Source organism: Sebastes fasciatus, chromosome 16, assembly GCF_043250625.1.
Source record: "Sebastes fasciatus isolate fSebFas1 chromosome 16, fSebFas1.pri, whole genome shotgun sequence".
Lineage (NCBI taxonomy): Eukaryota > Metazoa > Chordata > Actinopteri > Perciformes > Sebastidae > Sebastes > Sebastes fasciatus.
This window is the reverse complement of record NC_133810.1, coordinates 26,901,656-26,916,288: the sequence shown is the minus strand read 5'-3', so window position 1 is coordinate 26,916,288 and position 14,633 is coordinate 26,901,656. Positions and strand designations below refer to the sequence as shown.

The 14,633-nt window shown below is 43.3% G+C and overlaps 1 long non-coding RNA gene across 1 annotated transcript; it reads left to right on the top strand.

Moving 5' to 3' along the window:
* Positions 1–7,914: 7,914 nt before the first annotated feature.
* Positions 7,915–10,866, top strand: LOC141752856 (uncharacterized). The gene is made up of 3 exons (XR_012590358.1): positions 7,915–9,237; positions 9,518–9,608; positions 10,791–10,866. It is a non-coding gene; the product is annotated as an uncharacterized LOC141752856 (long non-coding RNA).
* Positions 10,867–14,633: the final 3,767 nt, after the last annotated feature.

Here is a 14,633-nt window from a genome sequence, read left to right as displayed (position 1 = left end):
GATACTGTTTGTTATTGTAAGTGTGTGCTCAATTTTGAGTGCATGTGACAAAACCTGCATCCAGACATCCAGATGGTTGGCTACCAGAGGAGCTCATGTCCTCAGAATAAGGAACACAAAATTCACACTCAGACACCCTCCCTCTGTCTCTCATTTGTCTCCCTATCGCTCTGTTGTTGTTTAATAAAATCGTGCTTGCTCATCAGCAGAGGAGGCCGGGCGTCTCCTCTTTCTGGGCGATAGCAGCAGCAGCTCCCTTGGGGCACGATGGTGGTGGTGGTGGTGGTGGTGGTGGTGGGCTTGGTTCGGTGTGTGCCGCCGCTGTCGGTCTGTAGTGAATGCAAATGAGGCTCCGCTCTCTCTCTGATATACTCTCTGTGTATACCCAAGCACTAAGTCTATCTCTTACTATCACACTCTCTCCCTCACTGTCTCTCGTCCCATCTATCTCAAGGTCCTGAGGGCACACACACCCTCCTCCACCTTTGTTTAAATCATGATAACAAGGTGCGCTTAGCACTCAGCTGTCACACACACACACACACACACACACACACAGCAAAAATGGTGACTTTATTACACCATAGGCATGCAGATTACCTGGGAGAGATACCACATTGTGATCATGCAGATCATGAGTGTCACAATGCCTGACAGGGCTGCAATATAATCCCCAATCAGGCCTGCCAGTACATGATAATTGATTGTAAAATGTAATGCATGACACCTTTCCTTGTCTTCATCATTGAATCACAGACAGCAGGGCACTTCTAGTTCATCAGGTTGAAGGACTGAAACGACCACTTGAGATAGCGAGAATGTGCCTTTTACCTGGACTGAGTCCTTGATTGGATTTGAATGCTCGTAGCCGAAGGCAAGTCGACCTCTCAAGCATGAACAGCCCATCTTAGTATGTGAAAAATGTATTCAACTTTGGATGATTGTTTATGCCTCATTAATAAGCGACTGTGATTATTTGTTCACAAATCTCCTATCTCCGGTAGGCCTAACCTCCATCTCAGCTTTAATTATCTTCGAGCTGTTTCATGCTAATTTGAAGTGTAAAGCAGGCGTCTTAATGATGTTGTGCGTTTGATCGCTCTGAAGCTCCTCCACCGGTAGGATGGATACCATTTGTTTTTCTCAGTCATTAAGCAGATAATCTTATGTTGATTGCCAAAAGCTAATTACAATAGCCAATGCTGGAGTTTTTCTGTGCAGTATAGAATAAAACAGCCGTCCAGGTAGAGCTGAAGAGCTTTTAGTGCAGCGGCGCTGCTCTTCTGCTATCCACATTCTCTTTATGATCCTCATAAATATGACTTATTATTTCCAGAAGAAAAGGAAGCCATATAGCTTTTTTTTTATTCACTGCTGCTCGTCAGCAGTGCAAACTTGATTGACCTTGCATCCTAATGTATTTTTATAAGCTGATCCTACAGGGCCTTTGTGCCCAGGGAGACTAAAATAAGAATCATACAACAACAGTGTCGTTAACTATTTATGACCCGTATAGGTCGTATGATACAACATGACACAAGGAGAGCATATTGCAGATGGAAAAACCTAGTTTTCCCCTCAGCTGCTGGTTATTGAAAGCATACATTATAGGCATCAAGGAGTCTTGGTACTGTTATATTTTGCAGTGTGGCTGTTGAACATTGAAGTTAAACAGATAAGTCAGAATAAAAAAAGGTCCCTCTAAAGGTCTATATGCCTTTAATGCAGAACACTTTGTGATTTGAGCTCTCAGTTTGAGGCAAAACATCCTTTTATGTTTCACAAGAAGTTGAGTCAGCTCTAAAATATGATCCTGTCCTTGTGCAGAGTATGTTCCTCCACGCCGTTCTCACAGGCGGGCAAAACGACAGTATTGGCAGTGACCTCCAGCCATACCTGCAGCTGCACCTCGAGAAACATCGCCGTGTTTCATCGCAAATGAAACCGAGGGACAGAATAAAAGGAGGGAGAGGATGCAGCCATGGCCAGCCCTTGTGAATTCAACTCAGTTAAGTTGTAAAGTCAGTGATAGAGAATTCAAAAACCAGTGAGTCGTTTCCTTCGTGGCGTCAAGGATCTGTGACACATGATCCTGGTTCAGGAAGTGTGTTTTGAATCATGCTTTTTATTTCTTCTGTAAAAACAAGAGAGACTATAACAACCTACTCCATAACAAATAAGAGAATATGTACATAAGAAATAGTAACCGTAAATAGAAAAACTAAGTAATCAAAAACAAGGGAAGAGAAGAAATAAATAAATATTATAATAATAATAATAATAATAATAATAATAATAATAATAATAATAATAATGCTAACAATAATAATAATTATTGTTGTTGTTGTTGTTGTTATTGTTATTATTATACTTATACTATTAGTAATAATAAAGATAGTAATACAATTAGAAACAATAAAATGAAACTCATCATAAAATAAAATAAATAATAAAAAAATCATGAATGACAATAATAATAATAATAATAATAATAATAATAATAATAATAATAATAATAATAATAAAGAAATCGAATTAAATTAATCCAATAAATTAACACACCAGATTAAGTTTTTAAGTGTTTTTAATAAATGTTTTCACCATTATCGCAGGAGGAAAATGATTTCTGTCTTGGTAAAATCATCTAAAGCCAAATAAAAATGTGGTCAGCTATCAAGGTCTTCATGTGTTGTCGTGGATTAGTAATGATTTTTTTAAAAACTCTCTGCCGTCAGCATCTGTTTCCTGCGGTCCTCCTTGAGTGTTTGCGGTTATCTCAGGACATCCACTGGCAGCCAGTCACCTCAGGGGGAAGTCTTTGTTACTGTACCCACTAAAGCCAGACATTTCCAACATCTCTCTCTGTATCCCTCTCTTTTACATTCTCTATGTGTATGTCATCCGTTTATCCCCATGCTTCAATCCCGCTATGTCTATACCATCATAATTGCTGTTGCTGCCCTTGGCCTCAGCTGTGGTGGCAGATATCTCTGAGATAACAGCTTACTCTGTCTCTACTCCTCCGTCCTCAGGGACAAACACAGACTGATGCTCCTGGCCTGGAAAACACTGGCTAGCAGGACGGTAAACATTCTTGTTAGTCGAGCTTACCTCTGTAACAGATAAGGACTACTTAGTGTATTTATATTGTGAGATGAATCACACTAACTAGAATGGATTTGGAATGCATCCCAGTATCTAAAGTGTGAGGGTAATTCTTCCATGCAGGTGAACTGGTCGTGTAAAGGAATGCAGCTATATACAGAATCGCTGCACTGCTCTAGTCAGAGGTTGTGTGTGTTTGCAAATGAGCCCACACAGCAAAAAATTGAGCGAATTAGATGTGTGTGTGCTTCTGGGAACTTGTGCACGGGCATTTGTCTTTGCACCTGTGTGTGCGTGTGCATGTGATTGACTTCTCTCGCCCGGCTGTGTTTGTGTAAGCTGAATGTTGTTGCCTCTGAGACCTGGCCCTTCCAGCGCCTCCAGCTGTGGGCTTTAACCCAAGTTGCTGCAGGCTGCGTGACCCACCACATCAAACGCACACACACACACACACACGCACACACACACATGCATGCATCTCTAAACACACATCTTAAGCTCTAATTTATGCTATCACTGGTCTCAATTTACATACATTACCATAGATCATACATGTCGAGGCTGCTTGCAAGGTCACCGCCGAAACGCTCCATCCTATTTAAATGGGAGGATAGCATGTATGATGGCTGCAACAGTATATCCTTGATTTATTTCAGGAGGTAGTGCCTGAGATTTCTGACGCTCTCTAGCGCTATATGCTACTACCCCCTTCACGTTCCCCGCTACCTGCTCTAACCGCTCAAGTAGACGTGAAATGCATGGACCTCATTACCACATAATTGCAGGGTGCACCAACGAGGATGTCTCTCTTAGCACAAGAGCCCTTAATGCTAAACAAAGGGCCCTGTGTTTCCTCTGTGGAGGTATGTAATGGCATGTGAGTTGGTGAAAAGGGGGCTGGAGCCAGTGATGTCTCCGTCAATCCCCTTTTTCCTGTTCCCTGCCTCCCTCCCTCTCAACTGGTTAATATGCATTTCATTAGGCGGCCCGCTGTTGGGGGGAACCATGCTCTTTTGGCTCGTCTCCGCCACTCGCAGCGTGACTCCCTCCAGGATCGGACGTAATGATTCTCCGAGATGGCAGCAGGTCCAAGCCCGCTTTCCACTTTGCATCCAGCCACAGAAAAAGCTGTGGATAATTCACCTCTCCTCACTCCCCTGTCTGTAACTGAGATGGATGCAGATGAGCTTTTCTATACCTCTCATTGTGTGTGTGTGTGTGTGTGTGTGTGTGTGTGTGTGTGTGTGTGTGTGTGTGTGTGTGTGTGTGTCAGCGTGCTTGAGTGTGTGTAGGAGGCGGTGTGCCTTAAGCAAGAAATGGATTGGTCTGTGTCTTTAGACTGGGCCCGGTGAGGCAGGCGGAGAGTATAATCTGATTTAAAGCATGTCAAGGATTGTGAATAATTTCCTCATTACCCCCACCCTTCCCGTCATTTTCAGGGCATATTTAATTTAACAAGAAGAGGCCTTGTGTGTGTGTGCGTGCATGTGTGTGCGCGCGCATGTATGTGTGTGTATTTGTGCATGTCTCTTTGTGTGTATGTCACGTCTACGCCGAGACTGTCTCCTATCTTCCCGCTCGAGGAGGAAAGAATTACTCCTTGCATGCTCTCTCTCCGTCTCTCACTTTGCCTCCCTCCCTCCGACCCCCTGAGAGCTACAGCTGTCACAGTGTCACTTTTCCCATCCATAATTGAGGAGTGCGCACTGCACAAAGCCCATGAAACCATGTCAACCACTTCCAGTTGCTCCTGTTAAATAATCAGGCAGAACCAACAGTGCCAGGGGGGAATCTGCCTGTGCAGCTGCCTGTATCGCTGGCTTGTGCAATCAGTCCTCCTCAACTTCCCCCTCTTCTATCTTCTCCACCCGACTACACCCTGCACTCACCCACCTCCCCAAACCCCAAACATGCACCATACAAACACTCCACTGGCCCAGTTGCTAGACTTTTGCAGTCAAAGTTGGGTCACACCTTTGTCAGGTAACAGCGGGAGGAGAAGTGGCCAAGAGAGAGACCAGATTGACCTTAAAGGAACAGAGTCTAGCATTTAGGGGGATCACTTGTTGGCAACTGCTTTTTTAAGACACATAAAAGCTTCAAAATTGGGGTATTTATTGATGTATTTTATATCATAGAACAAAACGTTAGAATCTCTTCAGCTTGTGTTAACCACAGACCTTATTTCAGGCATCTATCTAAAAACTCATTCAAAAAACCCATTGACTTCTACACGAGGGAACTGGAGGTGCTAAAATGACAACTAATTTCAGGGTTTTAGGGCTCATTCCTGTAGCACTTTATTGGCAGAAATGGAATATAATATTAATAGGTATGTTTGCAAACCAAACATTGACTCTAGATAGGGCCCTTTTACATTTTCACGTTTTCGCTTTGGCCACGATAATTATCCTACACGCTTGGCACACGGGAGAAGCACGTGAAAGCTTTTACAAATCATCCTCTGGGGAATGTCTTAACCAAATTTTATGGCAATCGATGTCACTGCCATGTCGCTTCTTGTTACAAAAAAAAAAGATTGGCGACGATCAAAATGCCGAACTCAAGGCTTTAAAATAGCAGTCCACAAACCAGTGGGTGACGTCACGGTGACTATGTCTACTCCTTATAGTCTGTAGTACCAATCCATTATATGTTGAGATATTTTCCTGAATAAGAGAAAGATTTGACCTGCTGGTGTCTCTAGAGGAAAAGAGAATCACAAAATTCATTCAAATTTATCCTCTAGGGTCCTAGAATATCTGTTCCTAAATGTCTATCCTCCAGATGTTGAGATATTTCACTGTGAACCACAACCAGGCAGCCTAGAACCTCATGGTGACGCTGGAGGAAAAGTCAGGGGATTATCAAAGACATAAGTCTTCATCCTTTGGCGACCGTGAATGTCTGTACAATATATAATGTCAACTTATCTAATACTTATCCAGTCTGGACCAAAGCGGCGGACCAACCGACTGACACGCCGACCTTGCCATCCCTAGAGCCATCTAGCATGGCTGAATAGAAGCAGGGATGCTAACTGTGCACATCAAATGTATTCACTGTTGCAACACCAACGGAGACGAGCGTAAGCGGGATTAAGTTGCTTTTTGCTTCAGACACTGCTCTCCACAGAGACATTTTGACATCTTTCAAATGAAGTCTGTGATAATTAGATCACTAGTAGCTCTGTGATTAGTGAGCCACAAGGTATAAGGTGGTGCTCTTTTTAATCCCTGCCTGTCTTCGCCCTCCCTGCCCGCGTCTCTCGTGCTCTCTCTGTTCACATTTCCTCCCCCCCCCCGCCCCTCTTCTCTCCTGACCCCTCCTCTCTTTCTGTCTCCCGATGGCAGGTTCTCGCTGGCATCTCGCAGTGTCAGGAATCAAAGCAGGCGGAAAGCTCCCAGGAAGGCATATGGCGTGCTGTGTAACAGGCGCCGAGCTCCTACCCTCACCCTCCCTCCCCACCCACCCACTTCTTGGGTCTCTGTATAATTAAGCATCGCCACCTTCACCGTGGAACTGCAATGACTCACACTGTTCACAGATACAGCATCCATTAGAATAGCCCTACCCACCCTGATGATTGTTAGACACACGATTCACTCTCACGGCGAGGTCGCTTATTGAAGTTCGTGTGAAGAATAAAAAGCTGGTTAAGATGCAGTGCCGTGTAGCTTGACATGAGAGCAAACAGTCAACCACTTCAGACGTACAGAGCACTGCTTACATTTAGAAAATAAGTAGTGCTGCCAACATAGGAATTGAATGATACAGTAGCCTACGTACAGAAAATATCCAATGAGTGCGTGTCTACGCTGTGTGATCACTGTGTAATTACTGTGTAGTGAACAGTAATGGTAACCTCCCACTCTACAGGCTTTTGACAGCCACACAGCTCTCTCTGGGGAGCATGGATTTCTTTATATAACATGGCTCTCTAATCCAAGTCCTATAGGAGCTCAGATATACTCGGCCAGGCCCAGTTGCAAATTATCAGTGAATACAAACTGGGTAGGACATTGGAGAAGTGTGGTGTTGAGATAACCGCCTCTGCATTCTTGGTATAATTCCTGTAATGCATCACAAAATTGGCCTCAGACAAACAGGAAGGGAGAGATGCCTGAAATACATTACATTTTAGGTACTACTTTCTAATATGGCATTCTTTTTTTAAGAGTTTATAACTACTTACCTTACTACTTACTGGTTTCATTAATAGTTGATAAATTATTTTATTTATATGTCATAGATTAGTTATTAAAAAGAACAACATGGGTTGCCAGGTTCAGATCTCATGCACTACTGTCAGGATATAGTGACGGTTTTATGTAACATTTTACTTTATGCTTCACAAGCTTAATATTTTATTTGTAGCATTCCCAATGCATTGGACTGCATTATATTCTGGTGTCTTGGTGTTTGCTCACCCAGAGCCACCTCAGTGATCTTTCATATCGCTTTAATGCGCTTTAATGCGGCTGTGGCTCAGAGGGTAGAGCAGGTTGTCCACCAATCGGAAGGTCGGTGGTTCGATCCCCGGCTGCTCCGGGTCACATGTCGATGTGTCCTTGAGCAAGACACTTAACCCCAAAATTGCTCCCGGAGGCATAGCCATCGGTGTGTGAATGAGTATTTAGATTAAATCCTGATGGGCAAAGTTGGCACCTTAGTAGCCTCTGCCATCAGTGTATGAATGTGTGTGTGAATGGGTGAATACTGACATGTAGTGTAAAGCGCTTTGAGTGGTCGGAAGACTAGAAAAGCGCTATATAAGTCCAAGTCCATTTACCATTTTACCATTTTAATAACTCCACTGTTTTTATATACTTAACATCACTACCAACTGTTCCTACTGTTCCTGTGCAATGAATTCCTCTATGATCTACTCTTGTATGTAACCTGAATGATGATGTCTGGGCCACAGTGCCTCTCTGCCAAGCTACTGCTTTGTTGTTATTTGCAGTGACACATGCACAGATTGGAAAAGGTCAATGGCTTCTTCCATAGAGGGGAATAAGAGAACCTCTGGATCATAACATCTGCATATCTATGGGCCAGAGAGAGTTGCTGTGACTCGCTTCCGTGGATTTATAGACTAGCATATACTAGTCTAAATGGGAGTCATAATTGTGTGGCGACGAAGGAATCCAAGCAGGCTGTATTATGTTAATGTGCTGTCTGCTTGAAGAAAAGAAAGGACTATGGAGTAGTATTTGTGTTTTCCTGCCACTCAGTCTGCATCTCATGAAAGCAGTCAGCTTCAAGGTTTTTGCTCTCTGTGTGTGCTAACCAGAGCTATTCATAGCTTTGATTGCCCCTGAGCAGACTGTGTGAGTGACTTACCAAACCGTGCAAGATGCAATATGTGTGAGGACTATTGCTGTGTTTATGTGATTTTTTTTTTTTTACTTTGTGTGTGAGTGTGAGAGAATTTTAAATCATTCATTAATTTTTAGTAATTCTTTTTAGGAATTGGGAGTGATGTTAACTCAGCTCTGCAAGAGAGACAAAGCACGGCCCTGCTGGAGCAGCCAGCACCTCGGAGTCAGACTGACCTGAGAGTGCTACTCTACCTTTCCCATGCAGACCTTGAGATTTGTATTCCTTTAGCAGTGACTGGAAGGCAGCTGCTGTCTACAAGCCTGCCAATCCTCATTACTGGCTGAAATGGAGTAAATTGATTGGAAAGATTTTGTAATTTTCTCTGAGTGAAAGAGCTCACTCCCCAGGAACTGGTCTCGCAGTTTACAGTCTATGTCTGTTCATATATGTTTGTATGAGGCCTATACTGTTTAGTGGTGACATGTGAAGTGCCTGGACAAAATAGTAAGACCACATGAAAATATATTGTTAAACATGTGTCATAATCTGCTCTGCTCTGAGGTTATGTTTTTCCTTGTTTCATTTCATTTCACTCATGTTTAGTACTGTTTTATTTTGAAAAACTTCTGTCGTTTCAGTTCCTTCCCCAGTGTGTTTCCTGCCTCCTTGATTAGTTTCACCTGTCCCTCGTTAGCTCTGCACTCAACAGACCTCTGTTGACAGATCATCATTGGTGCTGTGTGGGGTTTTGTCACCTGTTGTGCCTACCTGCTTGTTAACTGCCTGACATCTGGACTCTCACTTCCTGTAAGTTTTTTTTTGTAATATATCAGTGTTCAAAGTGTATGAAACCTGTGACCAAAATAGTCATACATTCTGTCTTTGTGTTAATTATGGATGGAATTATAGTGAAAATAAATGATTCCCCTTTTAGCCGGGGGACCTCCTGCAACCCCCTCAAGGACCCCTGGGGGTCCCCGGACCCCACTTTGAAAAGCACTGGGTTAGAGCACCTTTTAAGGAAGCACAGACTAACTCATGTACAGTATGTTTTAACCATGTTTCTTTTTTGGTTTGTGATTTTTAGGGAAGGATCTTCTGAATGCTGCTCATTATCTCCAACCTGTTGTCCCATTTATCCGAATCAGGACACATTCCTGAACAACTGCATTAAAAAGGTCAGGCTCCGCTATTGTCTTCTGATTTGAAGATTTTAACCCCCCAGTGTTTGTTGAGCGCATCTCAAGATGTACCCACTGAGCACACCACTGTCTTTGTTGACTTGCAGTTGGTATATTGTCATTTTTTTCTGTTATTTTGTCCACGCAATGCAGAGGAGGTGGATGAAATATGTCAAGAACACCCTATCGTGGTGACCCCCCTCTACATTCTCATTACATATCGTTGTTGTGTAAAAACCCTGGAACTAAATTTCCCTACTAAAAACAATTAAGTTAGCATTTTTGAAGACCTGACCTTTCACCTGACAATGCCTTTATATACAGTGCGTGCTAATACACAGGTGTGTAATCTACATTTCCTGGGAGGGCTAGGTGTAGTCTGGTCAGATTGGGTTTAATCTTTTATTGTGTGATTAAGAGAAACAGATTTGTGTGGTGTGTCACATTCTGCGCAGAAGATAACTATAATACGCACAGGGCACAAATAAATATTCTCCCTTTAGTGGTTTCAGGGGAAGCCTCTTTACACGTTGCTTCACAGCCAAGCATGAGGCAAGCTTCTTCTGTGTGCCTTGTGTGGGATTAGATGTGACATGGCGGCGGATGGAGGGGATGTCCGGGTGATTCCTCCTGCATTGTTCATGCGTGTGGATGATCACTGTGCAGATCGGGAGGCTGACGATATCTAAAGTGTTATTTAGAGGTCAAGCCGTATATCGTGAGGGGTACTGCATGGGCCTTGCACAACATGATAATCTGACTCAAGAGTTTATTCATACCGTGGGGATAATATCTGAATATCACATAACAACGTCTAGTGCTTCCTTTTTACAGCTTACTCTCTCCTCATGTATTGCCCTCAGGTAAACATTTCTCATCATAACAAGGCAGTTTAGGGGGATTATTTTGCCCCACACAGGGATGCTTTCTCGCCGAGATGTGTGTCAGGATCGTTCTTAATGACTTCCTGGTGTTCTCAATGGCCCACCAGTCAGTGTGTCCTTGACTCTGTCAGCTGCTTAGCTGCCTGGAGAACATAAGGAGAATATGATCCTCTGGGTGTGCGATGCGTTTGCAAGAGAGGGAGAGAGCTATCTATATGGAGTGTGTATGCATGCTTAATATACATCTCTTTATGCGTCTGTGCTTGTGTTCTGTGTGTCTGTACTGTGTGTGCAGGCAGTGCAGCAAGCCCGTCCTCCACTACAGCACAGATCCCAGGCTCTGCTCTTCAGACATCTTGTGCGTCTCTGGTGAGTAATCAGGTAATTGATCATAGAGACAGGTAATTATTCCTGTGCCAAGCTCACTGGCAAATGAAAAGTCCGGCAAAAAGCATCCGTCTCAGCCAACACAGCCTGGAGTAAGAGGACAAGGGAGGAGTAAAAATGGGGCTCTGGGAGGATAGATGGCCAAACAAGAGAGGTTTTTAGCCCATTGAGTCTAGAAGTATTAGTATTAGAGGTGCCTGTTCCAGATGTTCATGACCACAACCTCTTGATGCAGGGACGGATGCAGAGATTGAAGCTGTAGTAGGCAGGTTGGAGCAAATATTATTTAAAAGAAAGTTATTTTTATAAAACGGTCACTATATCCTGACAGTAGTGCATGAGACAGGTAATCTGAAAGAAATCATGTGCCTCTGTGTCCTCCGGTGCTCCTAACACCATCAGCAAGATTTCACAAACTGGAGGAAAAAAACCAATCAGATCCGAGCTGGAGCCTTGCCGTCTCTGAGCAGCTGTCAATCACTCCCAAACGCCGATCAAACGGTCAAACTAGGCAGCGCGGATCAAATATGAATCAATATTCTGTTACTGTAATGCCTATTTCTCACATAAAATGTTTTCAGAAACATCTTGTAGTGTACTGTTTAGCTGTAAAATAAGAAAGTTTGTGACCCGGCCGCCATGTTGAGGTCAGTTGAGGAAATACTAAGCACTGCCCACCAGCCGGACAAACTTTATAATTTTACAGCTAAACAGTACACTGCAAGATGTTTCTGAAACATTTTACAAGAGAAATAGGCATTACAGTAACAGAATATTGATTAATATTTAGTCAGCGCTACTTAGTTTGGCCTTTGATTGGAGTTTGCGAGTGATTGACAGCTGCCTCCGTTGAATGAACAGCCAATAAGAACGCTCTCTCTCTGAAATGACCTGTGATTGGCCAAAATCTCCTGTCACAGGCTAGAGTTTTTAAAGCCTGAAAACAGAGCCAAGAGGAGGTGCAGAAGTTTAGTTTTCTCCCAGAACACTTGAATTACAATATGCTGAAAGGTTATTATGGAATTTTTGCCCAATGATGCCAAAAATATTCTGCCTACTGCCACTTTTAAAGGGGAAATTCTTAGGTGATTCAGAAGGGATTCTTGTAACTTGGAAATACATTCCAGTTCCCACATGAGGGTTTGAACAGAAGCCTGAAATCGTGACTACAGCAATCCAGTGATTAGAACGTTTCAGTGGTCATGTAGTGTGTTTTACTCGGCCCTGCACTCTACGGGTTGTAAAAGGTGAGCTACTATCGGCGTGACAAAGTGCTTACAGGCAGAATTTTACCTCCCCCTGCATACATCTGTGATCTAGATTGCTTGCTTCATTGGTGTCATTTAGGTTTGTTCTGGAGCAGTGAGTAAACCAATCTTCTTACATACACCCCTGTCTGCAGTTTGCCTTGATTTATGAACTGGGAATAACCCAGGCGAACTTGAGGCTCATTTGTCACCTGTCATTAAGATGTACTGGTAAGGTGTTTTCCTGTTACAAATAGCCCCCCTCAGCCCCCTCAGTAGTTGTGCTGCTGCTGCTGCTTCTGGGGCTGTGTTGTTGTGGAGGAAGAAGAGAAGAGAGGAGCCTTGCTGCCTCACACAGAAAGGAAGGGTATTAGGTGTTGTCCAGTTTGTCTGCCGTAATTGCATCGCCCGTCTACACCAGAAGATCTCGTTCCCCTCACGGCGATCACTCATTGTCATTTTTTTTTTTTTATCTTTGCGAGTGAGTGTGCAGTGCCTTTTTTTCCCCCTCCCTCTCACCTCCCTTCCTCACGCACCCCTCCAACACGCACAGAAGTGGTTGCGCTCTTGTGGGCTGAAACTCCCACTGGAGACAGACACTTATTTGGCTCCAGGATAAAGCTAGATGTGTGCTGAATTGAAATGCTAAGTCTAGCATGAAACTCGGGGGCCATGGGAGACTAATCAGTTGTTGAAAGGCAAATAAATAAATAAAGGCACGCTGCAAATCTAATTTAGCCCGGACGTATGCTCCTGCATTCTGTGAGCCTGCCTGCTGCTAAAGCACAGGCATGAGCATGAGTTTTTACCCCCTTTGTTTCAGTGTAAAGTGATGGAGGAATGGAGGAAGGAATAGGAAGGGACATTAGCCCCTGAGAGGTGACGTATGGGGGGGGAGGAGGGGTGAAGCCGGCTGAATGGGTGAGGTTGAAAGAGACACAGTTGCAGATTTGTCATTAAATATGTATTTCCTTCAGCAGAAATCCCTCTAAACACACTCCCTGAACTGACATTCAGTTGGTATCCTCTGAGATCTATGGGGGGAGTGAGGGAGGCGGGTGGAAAGAGAGAAAGACACAAAGAGAGAGAGAGACATGAAGAGAGAGACAGGAGAATATGTTTGACAGTAATAAGAAACAAAGGCAGGAGAGGCTGTCTGAGCCGACAAACCAGTTAATGTAGCTTTTATCAAACATGCGACTGTTAAATATTCAGAAAGTAAACAATGAGAAAACCTGAAATATGAATGGGAGCTTTGGTAACCTAATGCAACTTCAGATCTTCCAGATTTATTCCTTCCAGTGAAGCTGAAGCTACTGTTCCAGGAGTGAAATAACTGGAGCATGTGTGACAGCTAAGATTACACATAGCTACACAGCTAACACTCATTAATATCGGAGCCTAATTATAGCATTCAGAATTGAACTTGTAGGCTTAACAGTCTATTTCCAGAGAGGCTGTCAGTGTGTGTGTTCATTTACCTGTTCACACAGCACAGAGGTGCTACGATGACTCGTAACAGAGGTATTTATAAGGGCAAACTTCAAGTGGCTTTTAAAGACATACAGACGTGTTAACAGTTAACAGATTTATGATTAATCCCTCTGACTCAAACAGCTCGGGCTTCCTTCCAGATTCATAATTTCGCATCAATATTCAACAATCATGCACTGAGGAATATGTCATAGAGGATGCACAGAAATTAATTTCTCCACCAGCAGTAGTCTCAGTAGCCCAGGAGGCAGTAAAACTACAAGACATGTTGACTTTTGAGTAACAGGCACAACGGAAAAAGTCTCAAATTCTCACCATCATCTCTTCTGCTCTGTCCACCTACATGTAAGACGACAGCTGAAAGCAACAGGCTGAAGTCCAGTCTTTAGTAAATGATAAAATATAGAGCATTTCTGCAAAGGTAGAAAGAAACTGGATTCACCAAAAGCGTTAAAGTATTGGACAAATGTTTGACCTGCTACTACAGCATATATGTCTGCTCTGTAAATTACAAAAAAATGGCTTTGATGCAAATTTTTGTAATGGCCAAACGGTGGAATTACAACTTCTGTGTCCGTGACATGATGCCATTGGGCCCAAAAAGACTTTTCCCCATAGATTTACATTGGGAAAGAGGCGTCTGTAACTCAGCGGATCATTCTTTGTGTTGAGGAAAATCAACTCACTATTACGAACACTTGATTATCCCTCATTTAAATCATTACTGTAGGTCCTAAAAGTTGTAAAATGCGAATCCAGAGTTATTTTCGTTCCTCCGTTCATGTGAATGAAACCCAGACCGAGGCTGGAGCAAATGGTTGGGCAGCGGGTTTAAAGGAAACACTACTGCACCTGCTCTATGGGCCCAGTGACTGCGGAAGATCCGGATACTTTATCATATCACTCAGCAGTCGAGCCATTTTGGCTTCATGCGCCAATGAGCAACTTTCATAAGAATGAATGGGAGCCCACCTCCAATGCTGTATCCAGTTTTCTTTATACATCCATGG